The following is a 13290-nucleotide window of genomic DNA, read 5'->3' on the forward strand; positions in this document are numbered from 1 at the left end:
CTCCAGAACTGTCAGATCAGGCCTTATAACAAGCATTGTATGGATCTCATTTTTCCTAAGGGTGGAATGTACCCATGGCTTTAGTTGGAAACCTTTTCACACAACACTGAGAGCTCACATTTGAGGAAACTATAGCAGTCTTGGACATATATATACTCTAGAAATATCCCAGGGAGTCAATGATTCCCATTATTCAAATAGAGGATCTTTGGAAAGTATTCTTTGGAAAGTAACAATATTAGCATTGAGACTTACAAAATACAAAAGATCTAGACAATATAGATGTTCTAAGGCTTTCTAAACTACTGTCAAAGACTAGAGCCAGTGGGTACAAACAGTGAGCTGGTAGCCAAAGGAAGTAAAGTGACATTTCTGATACAGAAAATAGTTAATATATGGAAAAAATACCAAGGGCAATGATAGGAACCAAGGGTATAAATTGTTTTTAAAAAATGGTTAGACAAGTATTTGGAGGAAAATTACATTGTGAGTATAAACTCTGCTCAGAGGAAGCAACTACTCTCAGTAGATTTCCTGGCCTCTTTCCATTCTTAAAATATCCTATATTTCCCACACCGAATAAGAAAAAAGCACTCTCCCTTCTCCCTAAACCACTCCTCCCCTGCCTTTTGTTCTATTTTGTTAAAACCAATGTGAAAGGAAAGCTTTAGTTAGACTTCAGTATGATCTCTAGACTGCTGCCCTTTACTCTTTAAGATGTTCTTCCATCTGAACTGTCAGCTTGCATTTCCTCTACTCTCATCTCTTATTATCCAAACACGCGTCCCATAACAGTCCTTGGTTATTTGTCAATATAGGCAAAAGTAAGAATATGAGCCAGCGTACTACATATAAAGAAGTTTACTTCATGCTCCTACATCTTCCAACTTGAAAGACAACTGTAGATGTCCCAAACTGTTGCTTCCATTTCCTGCTTCTAGGGTCAACATTGAGCACACTTGTAAATATACGCTAAGGCTACATTTACACTTGAATTTTGCCCTGGGGCTTTTATATTGAATTTACAACAATTTGAGTACTTGAGTGGACCTTTAAAGATGAAACATACATAACACGTTCTTATTTTTTTTTAAAGGATTTTAATAAGTGTTTTTCTCCATAGGTAGTTGCTGATAACAAATAAAATATGCTCTTCATTTTTACTAACGAGATAGTTTTAAAATAAAATAAATATAAAATAATTATTAAATTTTAGGCATGCTCCCATTTTAGGAGGATAATCCGGCAATACATTTTTCGGTGCTGTTCTTAGGTCTTAGTGATATCTGCTCCTTAGGTTGTGACCCTCTCTAGAGGCAGGCTCCAGCAACAATACCAGTATGCTACTGTCTCACATCTAAAAGAGTTCTTCTTTAGCCCAGGTACTACAGGCCTCTGTTTTTTGGGAGCTATATAAATATATAGTTACATACAGAAAGTATTGATATAAAGTCCTCGTGTACACTACAAATATAATGGTATAGGGAGCACAGGTTCAATATGGTTGTCACTCACCATGCTTAAAAGATGGATCTGTTTTCTAGTGTAAATGGAACCCAAATGTGTTTTAAGACTTGCTAAAGTAAGGATGTTCAAAGATGTTTCTTGATTCTGAAAACATGTTTCAGTCTAAGGTGACCAGATATCCCGATTTTATAGGGACAGTCCCGATTTTTGGGTCTTTTTCTTATATAGGCTCCTATTACCCCCCACCCCCGTCCCGATTTTTCACACTTGCTGTCTGGTCACGCTATTTCAATCCCATCTATGCTACAAAACAGATCCATGCTTTGCACATGTAAGGCTGTAGCTGAGTCCGCAGATGCATACTTTCATACTGGCTCAGGTACTTTTCATTTTAAAAATCTGTGCAGCAGTAGAACATGTGAAAACTTTATGTCAGCAGCAGCAACCACTTTGTAGTGCCTTTCCCTAAAAGCACTTAAAAGAAAGCACAGGACAGAGATGTGATAATCGTATATACTACTGTCAGCGCTTGCATTTGTATCATCTGTTCTCTGTCTTTCATGCAGTTTTTTCTTTTCATGGAAATATGTTATTTAAGAAAAATATTATCACCGCTAGAGAGCAAGTGAAGCACTTTATAGGTTTCCGTGAACTTTAGCTAGTTTACTTATATCTTTTTCTATATATAGACAGGTATAGATGTAAAAGATGGTTTATGAAGGTGAAAAAGTCTGTGGGAGAAGGAACTGTACCAAATTTCTCTGTAGTGACTTGCCCATTTTCAATATGTTAGGTTTACCTCTGTGGCCACCAAGTTTCTTGCAGATTCAGAATTAAGTCTTTCCTGTTGTTCATTCCTTGGCTAATCTCAGATATAATACTAAATATTAAGTCTGTAAGAGAGAAGGAACTCTTCTCAATCTCTGGGAGTTTGGGGGATAAGTGCAGTGTCGCACTATTTCAGCCCTTTTCATACAGTCTCAGGTACTTTTAAAAACAACAACAGACAGACTAGATGACTTGTGAGATTGATAAAGACAACGGTTCTCACTTTCCAGACTACTTAATGTACCCCTTTCAGGAGTCTGATTTGTCTTGTGTACCCCAAGTTTCATCTTACTTAAAAACTACATGCTTACGAAATCAGACATAAAAATACAAAAGTGTCACAGCACACTATTAGTGAAAAATTGCTCACTTTCACCATATAACTCTGAAACGTATCGATTGGAATATAAATATTATACTTACATTTCAGTGTGATACTTCAGCCTGTTTTTCACTTGAGGCTTGTGTGAAGCCCGATCCCCAGGCAGCAGGGCTGAACCATGTAACTTAGCTTTGCGGGACCCCTTGTGGTATGGGATCCTGGGCAATTGCCCTGCTTGCCATCCCTAATGCTGGCCCTGCACTTATGATCTCCCTAAACTATTCCCATGAACCCCCTGGGGACTGCAACCCCCAGGTTGAGAAACACTGATCTAGATGAGTTGAGTACCCCCTGGAAGACCTCTGAGGGATATGCGTACCCCTGGTTGAGAACCATTGGGTAAAAGTAGGGTCCTACCAAATTCACGGCCATGAAAAATGTGTCACGGACTGTGAAATCTGGTCTTTTATGTGTTTCTACGCTATACTATACAGATTTCACCGGGGACACCAGAGTTTCTCAAATTGGGGGTCCTGACCCAAAAGGGAGTTGCTGGGTGGCCAGACAGCGGCGGCTGTTGGACAGGTGCCCAGCTCTGAAGGCAGCAGCCTGCCAGAAGCAGCACAGAAGTAAGGGTGGCAATACATACCATGCCATCCTTCCTTCTGTGCTGCTGCTGGTGGCAGGTCTTCCTTCAGCCCTGGGCTCCGGACCAACAGCCGCTGCTTTCCAGCTGCCCAGCTCTGAAGGCAGCTGCCGCCAGAAGCAGCACAGAAGTAAGAGTAGCAGTACTGCAACACCCCTCCCCGCAATAATTTAGCGACCCCCCCCCACACACACACACAACTCCTTTTGGGGTCAGGATCCCTACAATTACAACACTGTGAAATTTCACATTTAAATAGGTGAAATCGTGGAAATTTACAATTTTTAAAATCTTATGACTGAAATTGACCAAAACAGACCCTAAATTTGGCCATAGGTAAAAGGATATGTAATCTTTATGGGCTGTGCCATTGTGCCCCCTCTGGGGCCACGCATGGTACTGCAGGCGTGCCCTTCGTTCATCCACAGGTTGTGGCTGCCTGCTTAGAGCATGGTGGCCTGTACTGTAAGCTCAGCATCAGTCTCTGCAGTTAAGTAAAAATAACAAACTCAGAAATTGGCGGTCTGTGCCTTTAAATAAACAAACAAAACCTCAAAGACAAGCTCTTATTTGCAGCGCTTGAAGGCATCTTCCATCCCAGTCTCACCCAGTTCTGCTCCTGAGAAGAAGCAGGCAAGCCTTCATAACTGGCCTGCAGGTTCCTGATTGGTCACTGTCTCCTCCTGGCCCTTTAGGCCTCTGGAGTACTAGGTTTTGTTGGTAGCCTGGCCTGAGCAGGGGCTGTCGGTGCTAATGACTCCAGAAGTGGGTAGAAAAGGCCTGATAAACCCCATCACAGTCCTTAGTCACTAGCCCAGATTGTTACCATCTAAAGAATAGTCAACCACTCTTGAGCTACGTCTACGCTATCGCGGTAAGTCGACCTACGCTACGCAACTCCAGCTACGTGAATAACATAGCTGAAGTCAACGTACTTTAGGTCGAGTTACCACTGGATCTACACCGTGGGGGGTCAGCGGGACTTACCTTACTCTTCTCGTTGGGGGTAGAGTACAGGGGTCGACTGGAAAGCGATCTGCTGTCAATTTGGCGGGTCTTTACTAGACCCGCTAAATCGACCGCTGGTGGATCGATCTCAGAGCGTCGATCCCGGCTGTAGTTTAGACGTAGCCTCGGTGTAGGGGTAGATGTCCAAATCAAGATTGCTGCCTGTGCTGTATCTGTTCTGTGAATAAACATAGGGCATCAGTCTCCAGTGCTGTCAGTCTGGCACCTTTCATGAGCACACCTTCACTAAACATTTAAAACTGGCCTTTTAAAAGCTGCTTCACTGTCTTCTCTTACTCTGTCTAGGATGCATTTTTATTTGGGAGGCTGATGACAAGTGAGCTACTATGTAGAGATAGACGGATATTAACATATACAAGCTGTCTGGCTGCAATCAGTATACTTCGCGCTTGTATCCTGCCTTTCATCCAGTGATATCAAAGTGCCTTACAAAAGAGACCCATGTATTCTTGTAGAATTTACTGCTGCGGAAACTGAACCATGGAGAGATTAAGTAACTTGCAGGGGGTGACACACTGAATCAGTGGCAGAGAGGAGAAGAAAAGCAAAGCCTCTTGACTTCTAGTCCCACGTTCCCATGCTAAACCACACCTCTCGTTCTTTGTCACATGTATACACTCGCCTCTGAAAGGCAGTACTTCCATGAGTGAAAATAACAGAGATAATGCCACCGCATTTATAGCTTTGAAACAGTTGAAAGATATTAGCTGTGGCCAGAGACAAATTTGAGTGTAAACACATGTACAAATATGTAGACACAAGACGACTTACGTTGACTTAACTCTGTATGTAGACCGAGCCTAAATGTCTACTAAGAAAGGCTGTGGGGAGAGAAGGGTGGGAGTGAGAAGAGTAGGAGCAGCTGTTATGTCCACAAGCCATAGCTTTTTATTTAATTTTCAGATCTTGCAGTTAAAACAAAAGCCATTAGATGGTGCCATTCCGTAACCAGAATTTCCTCTATATGGGCTTCAAACTGACAGTATGTTATATCTGGCATGCTCTTAAATGACTAAACCTATTCTTCTGGTGCATTGACTTGTATTGGTCAGCCTTAGTCATTATGCGCAAAAACTAGGCAATAAATTAAACCTGTAGAATTTTTTTATTTGTTTCAAAGAGAAGACTGCACCATCCTGAAAATTCAACAAAAGAGAAGGCAATGCCAGAGCAGATTTACTGCCCCTTTTTCAGTCGAAAGCAGTGTGCAATCTAAATGATTTACTTGTTTGCTAGCCCTGCGTGATGCTGTCCTGCTGGGTTATCATTCACCTAAATGGTCAGTGTAGTACAATGAAAATGATAGTATGGTTACAAATTCACAGCAATTTACTGGTTAGAAACTGAAACTGGTAAATTATTTAATTTCCATTTTTCAGTTACTGTTCAAGGTTGAAAACTTGGACATGGAATATTAAAAAATAGAAAAGAATTTAGCAGCTGTGAGCCAGATTGTGTTAGTATGGTATTAAGATAGGGGGACCAGAAGTCCCGATTTTATAGGGACAGTCCTGATTTTTGGGTCTTTTTCTTATATAGGTTCCTATTACCCCCTGTCCCACCCCCATCCCAATTTTTCACACTTGCTGTCTGGTCACCCTATATTAAGATGGTGGGGTGTATTGTACATATATACTTTGAGTTTGGTAAGGTGTTTGGCTTAGTTCTGCATGACATTCTGATTTAAAAAAATAGCACTGTGCAATATCAATAAATTACATGATAAATGGATTAAGAACTGTTGACAGATCTCAAAAAGTAGTCATCAGTGGGGAATCATCAAATTGGAGTGTTTCTACTGTGATTCTTCAGGTTTCAGTACTAGGACCAATGCTATTCAATATTTTCATCAATGATCTGGAGGTATATATGAAATCACTGCTGATAAAATTTGTGGATGACACGTTGTCTGGTGGAGTGGTAAATAATGGTGAGTACAGGGCAATAGTACAGAGTGATCTGGACCACTAGGCCCATTCAAACAAAATGCATTTTAATACAACCAAAAGCAGAGTTATGTAGGAACAAGGAATGCAGGCCATGCCTACATAATGTGGGGGGAAGATATCCTGGACAGCAATGACTCTGAAAAGAATCTAGGGGTCATAGTGGAGAAGCAACTCAACATGAGCTCCAAGTTCAGTGCAGTGGCAAAAAGGTCTAATGTCCTTGAATGTGTAAACAGGGGAGTAGTGAGCAGTATAGAGGTGTTTTCATTTCTGTATACGACATCGATGAGACCAGTACTAGAATACTGCAACCAATTCTAGTGTCCATATTGTAAAAGGGATGTTGAAAAACTGGAGAGAGTGCAGAGAAGACCCACAGAAATTAATCAAGGGCTGGAGGAAGAAAAAGCCTTACAATGAGAGACTTGAAGAGCTTAATCTGTTTCTCAAAAAAGAAGATTGAGAGTTGACTTTATTCCAGTGTATAAGTATCTTCACAGGCAGAAAACACTGGGTATTAAAGGGCCCTTAATCTAGCTGAGAAAGGCATAACAAGAACCAATGGCTGGAAGCTGAAGCCTGATAAATTCAAATTGTAAATATGGCACAATTTTTAACAGTGAGGGTTATTAATCATTGGAAAATACTATCAAGGGAAGTGGTGGATTCTATATTTCTTGATGTCTTCAAATCAAGACGTTATGCCTTTGTGGAAGATGTGTTTTAGCCAAGCACAAGTTTAGGGGGCAGCTGGGTGGAAATTTAATGTATGTTTTGTTCAGGAGGTTAGACTAGATGATATAATGGTCCCTTCTGGGCTTAAACTCTGACTCTGTGGCTCTTTGAATATCTGTATTATTGTCTTACTTGATAGAATTCTGACTGATCCAAATCATATCGCTGTCATTGGGAAGATTCCCATTGACTTCAAAGTCTTCGGATCAGGCCCCAGAAGCTTAGCTGAACCTGATAGAACTTATTATTCTTGGTTTTTTTTTTTTCATGTTTTAACAAAGGACATTTTGCCCTTAGTGTTTGCCTGTAAATCCAGAACTCAGCCCTGTTGAATAATCTATTTGTTAAGGTGTGAATAATTTATTTATCATAAACCTATTTAACCTTTACTTGACTTTTCTTTCCACGGTGCTCTTCCTTAGATTTCCATTGAGACAGTGGTGTTGATAGTTATGGGTCTCATCTCTTTCCTGATATTTCATATCTCATGAAGGCAAGAGTAATTGCAAGATAGTATTGATAGGCTTTATTTGCCCCAAAGCGATGAGTGAAGTATAGAATAGAATAATCTTAAATCTCTTGGTGAAAGGCAAGTCTGTTAGAGTGGGTGTAGGCCATGTCCCCTCTCATTATAATTACAGAACAAAACCCATTCTTAAGCCTCTGTTTTTACACACTTATGATTTTCTTGCTTTTAGGACTGAAATTTTCCATGTGTGAGGTCTATCCATAGTTGATTTTTTTCAAGATTTTTTCTTGTTTTGAATTTAAGTGAAATTCCTTCTTAAGTTCTTGGAAGAGAACAAATACACTTTTCCCATGGTTAACAAAAAAATCTCATCACTATTTTTTGCACAGGGCTACAGCAAAACACATTCCATTTGCAGCTTGGCAAGGACACAGTCCTCAGTGAGAGGTGCATGCTTTACTTGCTTTAGGGAGAAAAATTAAAAATAAAGTGATGCCAAAAATATCACTTCTTAACATACTCAGTGGACACCAACTGAAATTTTAGCAGAGCATAATGAAGCTCTGTTTTCGTCCATTTCCTCTCTCCACGTTTTGTAATATTACAATATCCATTCTCTCTGCTTCGCCTGAACAATAAAGGGGCTTCTGCTGGGACAAATTGTATTGGGAAGATTGTAAATGTGTCTTACTGAAATCACAGAGAATCACATCCCTGCCTGCACTCTACCACAAAATAATAATAAAAATAAATAATTAATTTCCATAGCCTTACATTTCACTCTGTCTTCAAAATTCTGGTTGCATTGTTTAATATTCTGCAAATTAAAAAAAAAATTATCCTTGCAAAGATACAGCTGTAACAAATTTTAACACACATGCTGCTGTCTTTTTTAACCCAGTTGGTTTCAGTCTTGGAGAAAGCTGTCTTCAGCAGAAGCAATGTGGGAAGGGGGGACTCTTATCCACTTCTACTCACTTCAGTGAGGTATGACCTTCTAGTTTGGCGCCATATAAAGGCAAATATTATTAATCACAGGCCATTTCATTTTTCTCTCTTTTTTTATTAAGGGAATTACACAGAAAAATCTATAGGATTGATGGCAAGATTGTGTGCTAAGACAGGGAAGTAAGCAGGAGTAAACCACACCTCTTACGTATCAGTGTGGGTTAGAGCTGGTCAGAAAATGATTTTGTTCTCCTTAAAATTTTGAAAAAATATCTTTTGTATTTTTTCTGTTGACACTTTCAGTTTTTGGTTGCCAAACCACTCAAAATTTCCTGGTTTTGGTTTGTTTTTTGTTTTTTCTGAGAAAACACAAATTTTCTATGAAAATAGATTTTTTTTCTGTTTAGTCGAAAAGGCATTTTTTCATCTTCCAACAAAAAGATTTTTTTACGAGCTCTTCTACCCAGTCCATATGTCTGGTGTACAGTAATAAATGGGAATACAGAGCCCTCATACTCTGCTAACCTTGGAAGTGGTGGGAGGTGCTGTAATTTGATATATTTATAAGCCAGTAGCACATACAGACACACATCAGCATACTGAATATTTTGCATCCACTGTGGTCTGCCTCTGTAATTTAGGCCATTGAGGCCACAATCCTGCATTGTGAACTTTGCAGATGACCCTGACTTTATTGACTTCAGTGGGGTTGTGTGTGGGTGCAAGGGTACTCTTGTATGGTCTTCATGAAGAATTGGGGCCATAGAATCATAGAATCATAGAATATCAGGGTTGGAAGGGACCTCAGGAGGTCATCTAGTCCAACCCCCTGCTCAAAGCAGGACCAATTCCCAACTAAATCATCCCAGCCAGGGCTTTGTCAAGCCGGGCCTTAAAAACCTCCAAGGAAGGAGATTCCACCACCTCCCTAGGTAACGCATTCCAGTGCTTCACCACCCTCCTAGTGAAATAGTGTTTCCTATTATCCAACCTAGACCTCCCCCACTGCAACTTGAGACCATTGCTCCTTGTTCTGTCATCTGCCACCACTGAGATAGGTGTCAAAGTATGTAACTTGAGGGCACATTCAGGTACTTAGATATCCAAATTACATACGTTGCAGACAGAAATGATGAGTGCATTAGAATCAGAAATTTGAAGGTGGAAAAAATCAAGGCTAGGCTTATGATGGAACCCATATTAAAATGTAGTCAAAACTAAGTGAAAACTCCAGTGTTAGGAAACAGAAATTCTGGAGTATCTCTGGGGAAAGAAGTCTTATGAAAAAAAGAAAAAGGGAGAGAAGGGTGAGGTGTTGCAGTGACTGTAATTCACAACCTTTCACCTCTAGAGGTCTTGCTTCAAAAACAATTTAGGTCAGGTGAAACGAGCATGGTCCCCGTAATCTAGTTCCTAGTGGACATTTGTCCAAATTAGAAAACCAACACACAGTTTGGCACAATTTGCCATGATTGGCAGACTCTGCTCAGGAGAAGTTCAATAGTGGAATAGCAGGGATACCCGAGGTCAGGACAAAGCTGTATTGGCAGAACTGGGGGGAGGGGAAGAAGCTTTCATACAGTTAGGGAAGCCTCTCTGAAGTTGGCAAGTTGGGCTCTTTCTTTGTCTCAAACATTGACTTCTATTCCTTTATGTAACCAGCCAAATACTAGTAAAGAAGTGAGTCACAATAGCTAAAGGACAGACTCCAAGGTAAGGAATTTGCACCATTTCACTCCAGTGTTGGGCCATATAATTTAAGGCAGGTTCTGTTTTTATCACTGGAACATTAGGATGTACATTGTGTGGCTATTAGGCCATAAAATTACTGTTTGTTAGGGTAAGCTATATATCCTTAGATACTCAGTGAAATAAATGTCCTCTCAAACACACAGGGCATGATTCTCCTCCCATACCAAGTTTAAAGTATAATTCCATTGACTTCACTGAACTTACTCTTGAATTTATCCCTGAATGCACAGACTGTACAGGTCTAGTAGCTTACATTCTGCATATTAGGGTCCAAACCAAGAGAATTGCATCACAAAGTATGTGTTCTTGGACTCACTGTAGTTTTCAAGATCCTAGAAACATAGAGTGAGGAGGGGAGCCTAGCGAATGCTCACGTTCTATGATTATTCTAACAAACGTTTGTTTGTGACATGGCTGTCTTCTCCACTCAGACTCTGCCTGCCTGATATAATAGCTTAGCATCTGCTAGACACTGCAAAATCTTATGAAATAAAGACAAGACTAGAATGCTATCTAGACTGACACTGAGCAATCAATGACACAGATGCAGCAGGAGCCTAGAAGATAATATTAATGGTTTTTAAACTTTTTTAAAAAAAAATTTATTGGGTGTTTTAAAAACGTCAAAATAACATTCATATGAATTTGGCACATGGGATTCATGAGAGATTAAAGAAATGCTAAATTTATTTCTCTGCAGTTATTCTGGAAGTCATGTCTCTGTCTTTCATATTGCTCAACTTTTATTATTTATTGTAAATTGTACTAGTTTGTTTGATTAATGTTATTTGTATGCACAGGGGTTATTTTGACAGTATGTAATACATCTCTAATGGGTCATACTGACCAGTGTAAGTGCTCTAGCTTTTCACTCAAACTGGAGTTGTTTAGTATGAAGTTAGTTTTGCTCTTTTGAAGTTGTTAGTGTTAAAAAGATGGCATGGTGCTTGTAGAATTTTGTAAAGGTAATATAAAATAGGGGCTTTTTTGTATTTTAGAACACACAAAGCAAAATGTTAAAGCTGGCAATAGCTGTATGGTAAAAAGGACAATGACTTCTATAGTGAGTTGGGAATCGGAGGACTATCTTTCCAATGTGAACTCCAGCACTGAAATCTATGCTGAAGACACCACCAGCAGTGATGTTTGTGAATTACAACATGTGAAACAGCATCAGACGCTGCCACTGCAGCAATAATGCCCTGCAAGTGGAAATAGAAAACACATGTCAAAGTAAAGACAGTCTAGCTCACTGCATTCTACTCCTGCCACTTCCTCTTCAGTACAAAAGTGTTCAGTACAAAACTAGGAAATCAGATGGTTTTCAGGGCAATGACGGTTATACCCCAGCCGTCTCACGTGGACTCTGTTATTGTGAATTTTGGGGTTTCCTACATATTGTTGTACTGTTTCTCCTATTACCAGAAAACAGCAGCTACCAGAGCAAAATGACAAAACATAGTTGCTTAATACCAGGAAAGGAGATAGGTGGGACTGAATTATGTTACTGCATCTGTTCAGTCTTTATAATGAAATAATCACATGCATTGGAGACAGCAGATGCTTCTGTCTCAGGTATGGTATAACTGATGAAGTTGTCTTTACGGCTGAGTTTGAGAGCTCACTACAGGAGTTGGTAACCAGAAGTGGCTGGAGTTAGTGTTGGCTTTGACTGGCAATATGACTGCAAAAAAAGACAGAGGAAAGAAGCATATTCCAGCACCACAACAAACTAGACACAGATATGAAGTTAGGGAGGAAGCTGTGCTGTCTATCACAGTATGTTCCACAGATAGTAATGTTCCAACTACCAACAAGGTCGTAAAAGACAGAGCGTGTTTGCCATTTGTTACATATTAAGTTCTCTTGAAATGGAAGGTGCATGTAGATCACCTCAAATAGCCATTTGGAATAAGCAATGATCCAGCTTATAGTTATTTGTGTCCTGTATGTGTGGAAGTTGGCCAACTACCTTAGTAAATAAGATTGGTTAATAACTTGGTCCTCAGCAAATTAGGGATTAACTTCAGTTCACCTTCTCCCTCCTCTGTGTACAGGGAAGGACTACAAATTGGCTGCTTGGGGGAGAAAACAGAGATGCTGATGGGAAGGTAGGGCTCCACTCCCTGCGTTGATCCTGAGGCTGGGGGAATCTTCTCAAACATCTTCATTGCTAATGAGTAATTTTTCTGATTATGAACATTCTTTGACGAAAATCCTCTCTGACTTCATCTGTGTTTTGTTTCTGCTGAGTCAGTCTTTCAACTTCTGTGTGACTAGACAGAAAGCCCAATGAAGGATTCCCAGAAGAGTGCAGAGAGGAGAGTCTATTCTGGAAAATTAATAAATTAAAGTTATTGGAGAAATGTCTAAACTAAAGTAGAAACCATCTAGTGAATAGGCTGATCATGCTATTAAAGAAGTACTAGATAAAGGTGGTTGAACTACATTGAGGCTAGACTGGGCCACACAGGGCAGTGAGTGATACAAAGAGCAAATAAAAGGATCAGACAGAATGTGATATGAAAAATTATTTACATTCCCACAATAGGGCAGATGTCTGTGTGCGGTGGATTAACATTTACAGTTAAGAATGTATCTGTGGATATGTTTCTGGAACAAGAAGTTTGTTCACACACTGTTCCACCATGCATTTCACTAGCTCGTACCCAGCAATGAATGAAACCTATGGAGCTAAGAGTCAGAATTTGCTAATGCAAACCACAGAGTTTGTTTGGCAAGAGTAGTTGTTGGGAAATTCCTGGCACCAGGGAATTAAATGATACACATTTCATAAACTTTCTTTCAGGTGTGTGCAGTATTTCAAGATGTATGCAGGAAAGGGCTCATCCATTGCCTCTCTTCCCAACTCCCAAGCTTGCATCCCAGAAAGAAAATTGTGTCTGATCTCGTTCCTTTCTTTCTGAACCTCAGCTGCTGGTTCTCAGTGGATATTTGACAGTTTTCATTTTTCAAAACATGTTTGTATTGTTTTGAAACCATGGTGTATGGCACCAGGAGCAAATAGAAGCAGTTACCAGCAACAGTTAGCAGCTAAAAAGCTGCAACCTAGTGAAATAATTTCTCTTCAGTTTAAAAAGAGGCTAACCCAAGAAGTTAAGTGATAAGAATCTGCATTTCTCAA

Source organism: Emys orbicularis, chromosome 9, assembly GCF_028017835.1.
Source record: "Emys orbicularis isolate rEmyOrb1 chromosome 9, rEmyOrb1.hap1, whole genome shotgun sequence".
Taxonomy (NCBI): domain Eukaryota; kingdom Metazoa; phylum Chordata; order Testudines; family Emydidae; genus Emys; species Emys orbicularis.